At 45.3% G+C, this 15,012-nt stretch overlaps 1 protein-coding gene across 3 annotated transcripts in view; it reads left to right on the plus strand.

Moving 5' to 3' along the window:
* LOC147884641 (uncharacterized) overlaps positions 1–15,012 on the plus strand; it is a 186,348-nt gene that overhangs the window by 141,218 nt on the left and 30,118 nt on the right. The window lies entirely within an intron of this gene.

The raw sequence follows: 15,012 nt of genomic DNA on the forward strand, positions 1-15,012 counted from the left end.
ACCTTCTATTAATGCTTGAAAAACACCAGACAAATTAGCTTCCAAAGGAAGCTAAGGATGGTATGTAAAAACAGAAAAAAGTGGCTGTCAGAAATGAGCCAGCCTACAACTAGCTGGGGGGTGGAGCTATTAAGAGGGCATCCACACCCATAAAAAAACCAAAAGAGAGAGAGAGTATATACTATAGTAGGTTGTAATATATGTAATGCAATATATATTTTTTAGCTTAGAAGTTAGGGGACATTAAGGAAAGTGACAAGTTGACCAAGCTAGAGAGAGAGGGAGATATTAATGTCTTGCTCAAGTTTTTAAAATAAGGATATCAATTAGCATTAATTATAAAGTAACCGGTTGGTGGGGTTGTAAGGAAAGTGCCAAATTGACCAATCTAGAGAGAGAGAGAGGACACACACACACACTTTTTTTAGAGTATTGGGGTAAAAAGGGATCACCAAAGACTCTATGATTTTTATCTTTCCAGAGAGTCCATAGTGCCCAATACCGAACCCATACAAAAAACAAATCAAAACCCAGTCGGTGTGGCCTTTCTGTTTCTGTTCTTTGAGATTTAGGGAGACTTTGATTTGCCTAGGAGTGCTGGTTGGTTTGACTTTCAGCTCCTTGGTTCGTGCCAGAGTACTATTCCCTTGGATGGAGCCATTTTACATGAGTTGGGGCAGATTTGGAGTTTGATCAAAGACCGACTTAGGACTGCGCCGTCAGAGAGAGAGTTCTGTGCCGTTGCCACTGGCACACCCTCACTTCCATCCGATGTCTAGGTTGTCCATCATTTCTTGGAATGTGAGAGGACTGAACGGCCGCAGATTTACCTCAGATGCAGATGGTCGTAGATTGGGAGTTCCTAGATTGCAGTTGCTTATTAGGGACTCCCTTCGGTTTATTTCCTCAAGGTCCCCTCCAGACATTGTGCTTATCCAGGAGCATAAGCTCTCCCAGGATAGGATTGACAGATGCAGATCCTTACTCAGAGGCCAGAGCCGGACTTATTGGAGCCCAGCGGATGGCACGAGGGAAGGAGTTTGCATTTCAGTTTCAGCTAGGTGGGCATCAGAGATCACCGAAGAGGGTACACTAGTGGAGAGCAGAGCATGCTATGTTATTCTTCATATTGAGAACACAACAGTTGGTGTTCTCAATGTGTATGCTCCCACGGATCCAGCTCACAGACGTGCTTTTTGGAGACAGCTTAGAGAGTCCCTTCCTCAGGCAGACACCTGGATTGTTGGAGGTGATTTCAACATGGTTGAATTCGCTGAAGACAAGTCGGGTCAGACAGAGGGTGGCCTTTCCGATAGGGAGAGAGTGGAGTGGGATAGTTTTGTTTTGCATGCTGGACTTCATGATGCTGCTCGATTGGACGACTTTCGTAAATTGGCAGACAGTCTTCAGTTCTCTTGGTCCGGGGTTTTCCATGGCTCTCTTTCTTTGGTCAGACTTGACAGGTTTTATATTGGCCATTGGGGTCAGGCCAGAGGAGGACAGATTGGGATCCGCCCGGGTTATGTTTTATCTGACCATGCTCCAGTCCTTTTACAGATTCTTCCTACCTCTCGATTGGAGACTCTCGATTGGAGAGCACAGGCTCTGTCAGAGTTCCGGACTTTGTTTTTCAGGATACAGAGTTCGTGGAACGGTTGAGAGAGACTTGGTTGTCAGTGGACACTCCTGTAGATCAGGGCTGGTTGTTGTGGGTAGAGGGGGCTTTGGCTAGAGTCAGCATGGCTTGCCAGTTGAGGGCAAAAGAGGAGAAGGAAAAGCTCAGAATCAGAGATCGGAATGCAAGAGCTGAGGTATCCGAACTTCAGAGATTGATTCAGAGTTTTCCTCATTCTCTTTTCATCAGAGGGCAGCTTTCGGAGGCTCAGGAGAGACTAGAGGAGATTCAGGGAAGGAGGGCCCAGTTCAGGTTTTACTCTCAGCAAACTTTCTGGATTCAGAAAGGGGATAGATGCTCTAGAGAGTTCTTCAGGGCAGTGGGTCAGAGATACTCTTCGGACAGTCTTCGTAGACTTGTGGATGAGGCCGGGTCTCTTCAGACGGACCCTCACCGTCTTGTTGAGATCACTTCTGACTTCTATTCCACTCTTTACACTGCCGATCCAGTCTCCGCGGAGATGATCAGAGCCAGAGAGGAGATTTGGAGCCATGTCCCCCTGATGGTCACAGACAGGATGAGTCATGTTTTGGATAGCCCACTATCACTCTTGGAGATCACGGATGTGTTACATGAGCTGCCCAGAGACAGATGCCCGGGGGAGGACGGTTTGTCGCCACTTCTTTTTAGAGCTCTTTGGGATACGATTGGGCCTCATCTACTCTCTGCCTTTTCAGAGGCTCTTGATACAGGATCTTTGGGCGAGACATTATGCATAGGTATGATTTGTCTCATCCCGAAAGGGGGAGACAATACAGTCCTACGTAATTGGAGACCCATTACACTTCTAGGGACAGCCTACAAGATCCTAGCGAAGACCTTGGCTCTTCGCCTAAAGCCTATGCTGCCAGATATCATCAGAGCTACTAAGACAGGATTTGTCCAAGATCGGAGTATCTTGGATAACATCTTCACTTTTTGGGAGGCCACTCATTGGGCGAAGGAGAGTCAGCAAGAGATTGCAGTTCTTCTCCTCGATTTTGAGAAGGCTTATGATAGGGTGGACTGGGGTTTCTTGGAGGGCACTATGAGGAGCTAGGCTTCAGTGATAGATGGATTTCTTGGGTCTCCTCGCTTTACTCCCACTCTTCTAGCAGGATGGTGGTCTATGGAGGCAGAGGACCGGCTTTTCAGCTATCCATATCGGTACGTCGGGGATGCCCGCTTGCACCTTACCTTTTCCTTTTCATAGCGGAGGCTATGGGATACTTTATGCAGGCTACCAGTCATGGCACTTTGGGCCTCCATCTGCCTATCCGGAAGGAGCAGGAGCTTCTGGACACTGAGTTTGCTGATGATACGGCACTGACAGTCAGAGGAGATGCATATAGTCTTGCTACTGCTGCGTATTCAATTGACAAGTTCTGCCTAGTCTCAGGAGGACTTGTCAATTGGAACAAATCAAAGGCATCTAGACAGGAGCTCAGCAGGATACCCCAGCATGGGGAGGAGACACAGGCTTTGTTTGGATTCCCAGAGGCACCTCCACGAGATATCTAGGCTTTCAGGTTGGCATTGAGGTGTCCCAGACACAACAGTTTGCCCCAGTTCTTGAGAGCATCCGGAGAAAGCTAGCCTACTGGAGCACGGCTAGACTTTCTTTGGCCGGAAGAGCGCTGGTACTCAATCAGGTTCTACTAGCGACTATGTGGTACGTTGCGTCATGTTGGTGCTTTCATGCTGACTCGATCTGTCAGGTGAGGAAATTGCTTCGGAACTTCTTGTGGAGTGGTGGTGATGGTTCTAAGGACACTAGGGCCAGGGTTTCATGGGATACTATCACTTTACCCGCCTCGCAGGGAGGACTTGGAGTTCTTGATCCTGAGATGCAGAGTAGGGCCCTTTTAGTCAAACTTCTTGTTAGAGGTTTGACTCCAGGAGATCAGCCGTGGAAGCAGTTCCTACTGCATGGGATTCACCAGTGCACCCCCAGAGCAGTAGGCCAGTGGGCAGGTAGAGTCAGTTGGATCTTCCTGACGGACCAGCATTCTCAGCCTTCCTCACCACTTGTGAAAAGGCTTATTCAGATATGGGATCTTTTTCGACAACACCTCATCAGAGCAGTTCCCTCCTCCAGAGAGGAAATTGCCCGACAGCCACTATATCATAACCCCCTGGTTCGGTATCAGGGATCTTCCCCTGGTACAGAACTTTGGACTCCCTTGGCCAGATGGCATGCTCAAGGGGTTGTGACGGTCGGAGATTGGTTCAGGGGAGGTGTGGAGATGTCAGAGGAGGAGATAAGAGATAGACATGGGCCACTTGGACAGATTGCTGCCACCAGATTACTGATCATGAGAGCTATTCCTCAGGGGTGGAGGGATATGCTTACAGATCCATCCTATGTTTATCCCATCTCTACTTGGTCAGGTTGTTTTAGTGAGGCTGGGCTATGCATTGGAGTTCGTTTAGAACCAGCACCGTTTACTTATTTCGAGACGGACTCCTCTCACAGATTGTATCCCACTCAGCCCCTGGATCGACAGGAGCTCCTTTGGCAAAGAGTCATGGTCATTGGTTGCCTTGGTAAGGAATGGGCCATAGATCCTTCCAGGTTGACCATTGCAGAGGATCTAGATGGAGACTTTGGATCTTTCAGGGTCGACCTCTTGCAGAGCTCGACTGGGACCCAGGTGAGTGGGCGTGGCCTGCTCCGGTGGCAGGTGCTCGTCCTCTTTCTTTTTTCCAGTACTCGATGAGGGCAGGTTGTAGGATTCAGCAGAGAGACTCTCATCACCTACCATCTGCCTCACAGCATTGGCATGCACAGGGACTTACTGTAGAGCTCTTGCTGAGCTACTGGACTCACTTTTGGGGCATCAGTAGAGCCAAGAAAGTCTCCTACTTTCTTTGGCTCACTATTCATAGGGGTATACCTGTGGGTACTTGGCTTCAGCAGATGGGTAGACCCTCCTTGTGTATGCGTTGTCAGCTTGCAGAGGAATCTAGTAAGCATTGTTTATGGAGCTGCCCCAGTTCTAGAGTGGTTTGGACAGGTATCTTCAGGATGTTCTCATATGTTACATCTGAGTCCTTTCTGATGACATGGGGCGCTGCCCTTTGGGGGAGAGGATTTGGAGCCTTTGCCCTCTATGAGTCAGAGCCAGGAGACCACGGTTTCTTCATGCAGTGTCGCCAGAGACGAGGTCCCACAGATGTTAGCATCATGGAGCCGCAGGACTTACTTTGGTACCAGTACCAGCTCAGGATTCCAGGCCTACTTCACCTGCAGGGTCAGCCTGGGAGGTGATTTCCAGCATTACCCTATGGCGGATATGGTGTTCGCGATGTTCTTTTGTCCTTGGGGGCCATTTATGCACGGAGGCTGACACTCATCGCTTCCATTTGGGTGGAGATTATCTTCACTCTCAGGAGTCAGTGGGAGCGGTGTACAGGCACCTCTTTGGCAGCTCATGGGAGACTTTTATCCTTCATGAGGACATGGGACTGCTCATTATTTTTTCATTTGACCCCTTTTGGGATGTCGTGGCATTTTAGACCACCACCATGGCTTTTTTGCCACATTGTTGAGGCTAGGGATAGAGTACTTTCTCTCCCACCTGTTGTATGATTCGTTTTGAATGGAATATATCACTTTCACTTTTAAAAAATGACCATAAAGATTTTCCAAAAGCTGCACTGGGAAATCTGCTTTGCTGGTGGAGCAATCTCAAAAAGTCACGAGTGTGAGAGCAATGCCAAAGAAGATGAGGCACTGACTCTTGTGGAGCCAAGCATCTATGACAAACGGGTGGAGAAACAAGTCGGCGTGACAAAAACTGTTCAGATGGAAGAACTCCTAGCAATATTCTCCATAGAAAAACCTGATGTTGAAGAGGAAATTTAGATTTCCAAATCCCGTGCAATCTCTGTCGCCACCATGTTGCGGGATGATTCATATGCCAAAGGTTGTTTGCCCATTGCGAAACCCAAGGCAAGGGTTAAAGAACCTTATACAAAGAAGAAACTTTATGTGAGATAGCTTCAAGGGACGACATGCCGACCCTGGCAAATGAAGTGTCCAGTCTTGAAGCCGATCCTAAATTTCCAAAGGGGGTATTGGAATATAAGGTTGAAGCATATGAGTAATAAGATACCAAACAGGACGGTAATGCATGCCAAGACTGAATTTTGCAGCAGCTTGAGGAAAAGAAAGAGGGATCCCATCATCATGAATCACATCTACAATAGAATGGATCCCCTTAATACTCAGAAAATACGAACGTTGAGGCTCGTGCAAAGCCAACGAAGGGGAAAATGCTCTCGACCAATATATGCTTTCAGAACGTAAAGAATTGCCCTGCCATTCCATTCCAAGTGAGATAGTATATGTTTCATGTCGATCAACATTTTGGAGATCAATGGGAGGCCTTTGATTTTATCCTCAATAGAACCTAAGTTAAAGTCCCAGGGAGTGGGCTGCCAATAACCAAAGGCAGGGGTAGTAAGTTGAGAGAGCAAATGATGCATCATAGCAGCCCATGGCTGAGAACTAAGCATAAATTGCAGCATCATTTTGCTTTTATGAACAAGAATATGTACATGAAGATTTAGAATATTAAGTCCTCCATGCATCTTGGGAGAACATAAATGCTCCACCGAAAGTAACCGTAAGCTTTTTTTGCCATGTTTAGAGCGCCAAAAGGCTTCTATTTTCAGAGACATGAAGGCTGCAAGATGCCCTTTGTTGAACATGATAAAGGGCAAATAAAACTGAATGTATGCCATAAGAATGGATTGAACAATCCGTAGCCTGACATGCAAAGGCCGAGAGAGGCCGAAAATGGCTGAGCTCAGTTAAAGATTGGCAAGTCTGTTTTGCTTGAGTTACATTTTCCCGCTGAGTCTTCATGTAATTCTTACCATAGGTCCTGATAACAGGTTGCATGCGAGCAACAAAAGCATTCCAAGCATAATCTATATCAATAAGACTTTGAGAGGAAAGAGGCTGACATACATCATAAACCATGTCTTTGTAGGCATTATGCTGCAAGTAACTGTTGTTTACAATGAGCAGCCTTCTATGAGATAATCGATCATCTAGTATATCATGCAATGATATTCTCAGCTAGACGAGCATGATCCGAATGCACAAAGGTATAATACATCTACATTTTTGAAGTAAGATTGTCATAATGCTGTGGATTAACCTTGTACCAATGATCCAGGCGTGCTTGACAAGAGGAGACTACATTGTGTTGAAAAGTGAAACCTGGCATAAAAGGTTGAGATTCTTTCCATAAGTCAGTCAAATGGAGCTGAAGCAAGCGCTGAGACTAATGATTTTTTTCAAATGCCAACATATGAGTGCGTCCAGTTGTATTATCTCCAGGTTGAGGAGAATTATTAAAATCTCCACATATGAATGCATGATAACGCCAAGGATAGCTCTGTATGTCCTCCCAAATTTTGCCTCTAGCATGAGATGATTGTGGAGCATAAACTGAAGCAAACTCAAAAATCTCTTCCTAAATTAAGCATTGCACAACAATCCATCTTCCATAGATATCATTAAAAGCCATTGCAGGCTGCAATCCATGTATCACCAGAAAGACAACTCCTAAAAAAGAATGTTGTCGAGCATAGAAAATATCATAACCATGAAAGTGTCCATGCTGTCCTGCATACATGTGCTGATTGTGCTCTTGAAGAGCCACAATGTGAGGCTGTAATTTATTGAGATACACCCAAACTAACCTCACCACCACCTTACAAATCAATGCCCTACACTGCAAGTCCGGGTCAATGACATTAAGGCCCCCTTCACATGTAGGGAGAATAATGGTCTCCCAGGCCACCCTTGCTGCAACATCTACTGTGCCATCAAGTCCACTCCATAAAAAATTCCTGACTGGTCTGATGAGCTGAGTGATGCAATCCCTAGACCGGCACCAGCAAGAACACACAAACCAGGAGGAGGCCAAGAGAACCTGGTTCACTACCACAACTCTAGATGCAAGGTCGAGTTTGACAGAGCTCCAGAAAATGATCTTTTTCCTTATACTTTCTAGTACTGGGGCAAACTGCTGTGCTGGAGAGATGTCCAATCCTACCTGGCATCCCAAATACTTGATAGGAACACCCCTCTGAGTCCAGAAAAACCAATGTCAACTCCCCAGCCTAGAGTGTCCTCATCACTGATCCAAAAGCCAAAGGATTTATGCCAGTTAATGTGTGTCTCTGCAGCCGAGCAAAAAATATCCAAGGCTCTGTCTGGAAAGAATCAAGTGACTGCGAAGAGGCCTCAATAAAAATAGCAGTGTCATCAGCCAACTCACAGTCAAAAAGCTCCTGCACCTGTCTCAAGGGCGATCTCAGCCCAAAAAGCTTAGCCTGAGATCTAAGGAAGATACTCATAGCTTCTACCACAAAAAGAAAGAGCAAGGGGGCTAAAGGGCATCCCTGATGAACTGATCTGGAAATCTGAAACCTGTCACCCTTTACCCCTCCAATCAAAACCTGGCTGTGGGCTGATCTGTAAAGGGAGGCCACCCCTCTGATCCAAGCATCTGAAAATCCAAACCGTAGAAGAGTGCCCTCAAGAAAACCCCAATCTACTCTGTCATAGGCTTTCTCGAAGTCCAAGAGTAAAACTGCTAGCCTCTGCCCCCTCTGCATAGCCCACTCCGTGGCTTCCCAAAAGGAAAAGATATTATAAAAAATGCTCCTACCATGCACAAAGCCTGTCTGAGTATCATCGGGTGGGATGATACACCGTGGATGGTTCAGAAGGGGCTGTAATTGGATGCTGATCGCCTTGGCAAGGATTTTGTAAAGAGTGCCCAAAAGAGTGATGGGTCTCCAATGGGATACAAAATTCCTGTTGCCACCTTTCGGGATAAGGTGAATGAGTCCCTCGGTCAGTGAGTCAAGCATCTGACCCGAGTCCCAAATGCCCTGCAGGGCTGAAGTAATATGATCACCTATCATATCCCAAAAGGCTATAAAAAAAGGAGTAAGACCATCGGAACCAGGGCATTTGCCCTTATGAAGGGCAGAGAGAGCAGTCTTGAATTCTGTGTTGGTAAAGCATGCATCAAGTGAGCATAACATCTCTAGGGTGACCAACACAGGTAAACTCTGCCAAACTTCATCTCTAGCCACCTCTCTGGCTGTGAGTTCGGATCTGCGGAAAGTAGGGAGGTATAGAAAGCTGCCGCTAAATGCATGACGGTTTTCGGATGGGACTGCAAAACGTCGTCAGAGTCAATAAGCTGGGATGTGACGCTTCTATCTGGAGCTAGAAGTAGAATCACGGCTTTGTGTCTACAGCAAAGTTGTAGAGGACCTTGAGTACTACAAATTTCGTTTTTACATCATTGCAATCCGAGTTTTCTGTGAAACGTTACGCTCCTTGCAAGAAGTGACAAAATTTCTTTCTGCGTGCAAATTTAGTTATGGAGCTCAATGATTTGACAGCCCGAGCATGATGCAACCAGCTCAACGTGGAGCTGTCCATCCTCTTCATCATTAACCTTGGCTCCAGCCCGCCATTTGCTCCTTCTGTCCGACATTCTCTTGGAGCTACTGCCTGCAAGTTCATGCCCACATTTTTCCCGTCATTCTCTTGGAGTTGCTGTTCACACTGCCTCTATCTTCTGTGCGCGTAAGTTGATGTGAGCTCTTGACATTACATTGCGGTGACTCTTTCACGTGACTACTCCAAACTTTGGTGAAGACTTCCCGAGCTAAATGTGAGTTCTCCGATTCTACTCCGACACACTCCACTATAGTGATCTCTCTAATTAGTGTATTACATCGAGCTTGATGTAGACCACTCTACATCAACAAGTGACTTATTCAACATTGCTTATTTGATCGGTGCCTGAGGTACTTCGCATTGATTGACTTTCCGATTGGTCATGGTACCTGAGGCTTCTACTTCGACATTGGTGACTCTCCTTCCTGCATTTTGAGAGTCATCATGTAATTGCTCCATGTAGCTACCCATGGACTTCACCGACACATATTTTAGGGCATTCCTATCTAGCGCTTCATTGACATCGTCATCGACTCGCAGAGATGTGCACACATGTGCATTAGCTACTTGGAGGACATCTCTTTCACAAAGAGATATTTTTATTTATTACTACACGCTTGATGTATTTCGGGGTCCTCTGCCCTGGATAGTCCCCTAAAATGATATGTATTGAGTGTTTGATTTTCATTGAGTCTAAAGGTCCTCTGCCTTGGATAGTCCTCCTAAAAAGATGTATTGGTTTTCCTATTTTTTTGGTGTGTGGCTTCCTAACATGTCCTGTTATGAAGCCAAGGAGGGATGTACTATGGGAGACATATGTATTGGCTTTGATAGGTCTATTTGTTTATCAGGCCTGGCTTGAGAGTTCCAGGATGTTGCTGCATTGGTCTCCTAGACCTCTGAGTTGGTCATGCATCCATGCATGATGAGCCTCTGAGCCATGCTGAGTTTTCTATGTTATGCTTGCTAGCCTATGAGATTGTGTGGGAACCATGTCTAGTTCTAGACTAGCATGCACAGTTCTGATGACCGTCATTCTTATGTTCTATTCTTGGTTCCATTCTAGTAGTCTCTCACCTTGCCTTCATGGGGATGTTGGAATATGAAGCCAAAGTGAGTAAAAAATGAGTGTACTACTCCCGTGCAGCCTCAGCTAGGAGGGCTTCTTTCTTCAGGGAATGGAAGGATTCTCCTTTCTTCTCTGAGACTACTACAGGGTTGAGGTGGCACTTTCAGCCTCAACCTTGGTTGTTTTCCACCTCACTCTGAGGGGGTTTTTTATTTATCCTCATGATTTCATGATGTATTCCGCTTTGAGCTTGCTCTCGCGGGCTTTTTCTCTTACTTAATAGAAGTCTCTTTCTTGAAAAAAAATGAGTGTACTAGGTGTCTAGGGGGTATTTTATAGTCTAGTGAGTCCTAGACATGCCACGTGTCATATTGGGAGTTATCCCATATACACTATGGCTTTCTAGAGTCTAGTGTCACACTATATAGTGTTGTATTTGTCTTGAGTCTTTTGATATCAGTCAACATCTAGCTATCTACATGTGAGTATTTTGGTTATCATTGCCTATCATTTGTTCTTTCATTTTCCTTTCCATTTTGCTTTTCATTATGCTTTCCACATTTCCATTCCATTCCGAGCTAGCTACTAGATCTCTTCAAGTCAAGCATTTAATATGTGACAACATATTTACAATATATGTACAGTTGAGCCTAAAATGCAAATCAAGTTTACCATTGCCTTTGGAGAGGACAACAAAGTAGTACGATTGGCTGTGACAGTAGCCCAAGTAGTGCCTACACCCGAATTTTGTTCAGGGGTGTGACCATTGGAGGAAGGCCCATTCCAAGTGCGAGGAGGTAGAGGTGTCCTAGTTGCAACAGTTTTTGTGGAGTCTGCCAGACTTCCTGCAAAGTCTTCTCTTTTCCTTTTATTTGAGAAGTAGAGGGGAGTGAAGTAGTAGCATTTCCATTTGAAATAGCTTGTGCTTTGCCTTTATCCTGAGCAACATATACCTACCAAGTACCTTTGTTCTCAATCACAGGAGTGTCAGCATAATCCTAATTTTGCATCTGAATAGGCATAGAGGCCTGTGCCATTTTTTGCGCACGTAAGGGGCATTGTGAAACCATATGGCCAAATTTCTTACATTCAAAACAAGCGCCCCCCAAACAAATCCCATTTCAGCTTGTAGAAGGCACTACCCATTTCGACATTATTTATTGTAACAAAGTAGGAATCAGGAGTGGGATTATCAGTATCCCATAAGATGCAAAATCTGTTGGAATTCCCATTTGTCCTTGGAGGGCAAACTACTTTGCCCAAGGATGCTGCAATTTTAGGCAAAAGTGAAGCCAAACACTGTGGGAAATCCACCACCTCCACCCAAACTAGACATCTATGACAAATAAGAGCCTGATAATCCTTGGTTGGGAGACCAAGGGAGGACATGTACCATTTGCTGTCCAAAATAAAGAGGAGAGTGCTCCAAAAGCATTTGTTTATCTTGCTCATCTGTCATAATGACCTCAAAAAAACCTCTTGCTGCATAATGCACTTGTCGAACAAAAGAACCCCCAAGTGTAGTAGTCAGTCACTTGCCAACATCTGCAGCAACATGCATACAACCTGGGAAGAAAATAATGACAGCATGTTGAGCATAATCCCTTACAGGGTCAAGAATATCATCCACCTCAACCATAAGCCTGGTAGTAGGGACTGAGTCATTCCAATATTTATGTGTGTCTTCAAAGCTGTCATGCATAGTATCATAAACCAATTTAGCTTCCAAAGAGTCATGAACAGGGTCACTTTGACCCTCAGACTGCTTTTGCTTTTTATGCTGTTCCAACCTATCTTTGTGGAAAGTTTTCTCAAAGGCATAATCAGCCATCTTGTGATGTCAAAACCCTGAAGCTGAGAGAGCTTGGATTTAGTGTTGTAAATCCCTTCCAAACTAAACCGAGTATATCAGTCCCAAGAGTACTTACACCAAAGTATTTGACCTTGCTCATTGGGTACGTGTTTTTCCCAAATGTTTGAGCCCTAGAAATCATTGGCGGACAGCTCTGAAAGTAACTGTATGACAAAGCAACAGAGAGTTCACGGACAGAAAAAGGACAGTACGGACGAAAATCGTGACAGTTGGACAAAAATCGTGATAGTACGGACGACAAATGTGCCATAGTACGGATGAATAGAGGATTGCACGGAAATTAAGTGAGTGGGTACGGACGATATCACATCAACATGGACAAACCAAGCATGTACAGATGAAGGGACGGTGACGGGACTGTACGGACGCATACGGGAATTGTACGGAAGTAGCAGCAGGTCGTACGAATACTATACGGGCTCACAAGATGGCAAAAGAAAAACCAGATTCAAGCCTCTCTCTCGCACATTCCTCACACACACACACTTTTTTTTTAGTGAAATCTTATATTTCTCTGAGGGAATTCTCAGAAGAGGTAAAAACCCACTATGAAGTACAAAAGTAAAAGAATACAAGTATGTTCCTGGGGAAAGCCAGGAGGCTAACTAAAAACTAGAAAAGTGAAAATGTTTACAAGTCACTAGGGGGTGTATTTAGCAGGATATCCTCCACAGTGATATTGTTTGCATGCAAAAGCTATTGTAAAGAAATTGTTTCCTCACACACACACACACACACACTTTTTTTTAAAAAGTGAAATCTTTTATTTTTGTATGGGAAACCCCAGAAAGAGGTAAAAACCCACCAATAAGTACAAAGAAAAAATTTACAAGTAAAGCCTTAGAGCAAAAGTCATGAGGCAGCCAAGTAAAGAGTTACAAGATCAAATTGGAGGAGGATCAAACACAACATCCTCCAGTTTCAGATTGTTGCTTTGTAAAAATTGATGCAGTGAAGAAACTACACCATCAATAAAAACCACCTGTTTTTTGCCCTTGTGATTCTTCTTAATATAAGCTGAAAGCCGGAATTTTTGAATCACAGGGTCAAAAATCTGTTGCAACATAGGATGAAAAGACTCCAGAGAAAAAGAAACATCTGCATCCTGAACAGAAAGAGACTCTGGCACAGTCTTCACAGACATAGGAACTGGATCAATATCTATACTCTTTGAAGAAGGAGTATCTCACAAAAGAGCCGCATCAAATAAATCAAGACTCATCATGTCAGCTTCAGTCAGGATAGCAACCTGAGAGAGAGCATGTGGATCATCCTGTAAAATCCCCTCTGCAAGGGGCACATCCATATCCTGAGGAGAAGGAGACTAATGGTGCTCAACAGGGGTGCGATCCTGAGCTTCTTCAGTAAGAGAAAGATTGGCTTGTGATTTATCTACCTTCCTCCAGTAGTGCTTCGGAGCAGTAGAAGAAGGCTTCTCCAAAGAAGCCATAGTAGAAACTGGAGGAGAAGGGAGAGTAACATTGACAGTTAAAGAAGGAGCAGGAGGAGTGGGCTTGGATGCAGAAGGGCAATCACGTGCAAAATGACCAACCTATCGGCACCGATAATATGTAGTGGGAAAAGATGCAAAATGCAGTCTGATGCGCATCGGATGGGCAAATCCCAAATCAAGATCGAGAGTAGATGGCATGGGCTACATCATATCCCACAAAACGCAAAGGCGAACATCATGGGAAGCTTGCAAGAACTCCTGTCGCGGAACATGAAGAGGCTGCCTCTGTGCATTTGGCTCTCCAAATATGCCAGGTTGCTATGCTCGCCAATATCTCCCAAGAGGTATCAACAGAGGCATGCACAGCTGCAAAAGGAAGGTGTGGTACCACATCCAAAGAATAGGACTCAACTTGGTGATGTCGAATGGCCTAAGAAGAGTCAAGTCTCTCATAGAAGACCTGAGGCCCCATAAATAAGAGACAGCCAAGCCACTGAGCCCCATGTCATAAAGAATGGGGAGTGCACAAAGTGACTGAAAATCCTGGCTACCTCCATCCAAATCATCCTCGTCTTTCTGCAACCCCATAAGCAATGCTGAATCGTCTCCAAAGCAGAGAGGCAACGAGGGCAAGTAGGGTCTGCTCCGAATCTGGATCTCCAAAGGTTCACTCCAATCCCACCATGGATAGAAAGCCAAAAGAAAAGAGTGATCTTCCTATTCTTTTGGGATTTCCAGAGTCTCTTCTAGAAGCACCTCTACAAATTCGCAGTGATATCAAATGCCTCCCAATGAGGAACTCTGGAAGGCTCTACTACTGAGCTGGAATCTCCTGGTATTATTGACCTTGTAACGAAAGAAGGAGATGCTCTTCTCTCGATGCCCTGCGTCAATCCACTCCCACTCTCCAGGGTCCCATTGCAAATACCTAATGGGAACTCCCCCGTAGAGCCAAAGTCTCCAAGATCCCCAGTGGAGAGAAGCCAGGGGTCTAGGTCAAGGAACCACTCTGAATCTGATCCCTTCACCAAAAGACCTACAACCCTGATAGGCTGAAAGGCAGACTCAAGCAAGATGTCCTCTGTGGACCTGAACAATCTGCCACCATCATGCACATAAGAAACCAAGGCATCCTCATGTGCATCTTGAAAGGCCAAAACCTGAAGAGGAATACCCCCTCTCGTAAAAGCACCTGCCCAAGTGAAGCAAGCGAGTGGCATATCATCTGTGTCTACCCAATCCACTAGAAGGGATGCCTCAATCTGCAAGATCCTCCCTGCACTCCCTTTGAGATGTCGTGTCAATTGAGATTTGGTCTCCTCTGGAAGCTTGCGGAAAGCTTTCCATGACCCCAGAGATGAGGCAGAACAGAGGAGCGGGCAAAATTGTAGGCTACGTGTAGATACAAGGGAGAATAGCGGGCTGAATGGCAAGCTGAGTGGTTAACTGAAGAGCTGAGTGT

This window comes from Dipteris shenzhenensis, chromosome 26 (assembly GCF_047967505.1).
Source record: "Dipteris shenzhenensis isolate YYH24624 ecotype China chromosome 26, Dip_SZ_1.0, whole genome shotgun sequence".
In the NCBI taxonomy this organism is placed as follows: Eukaryota; Viridiplantae; Streptophyta; class Polypodiopsida; order Gleicheniales; family Dipteridaceae; genus Dipteris; species Dipteris shenzhenensis.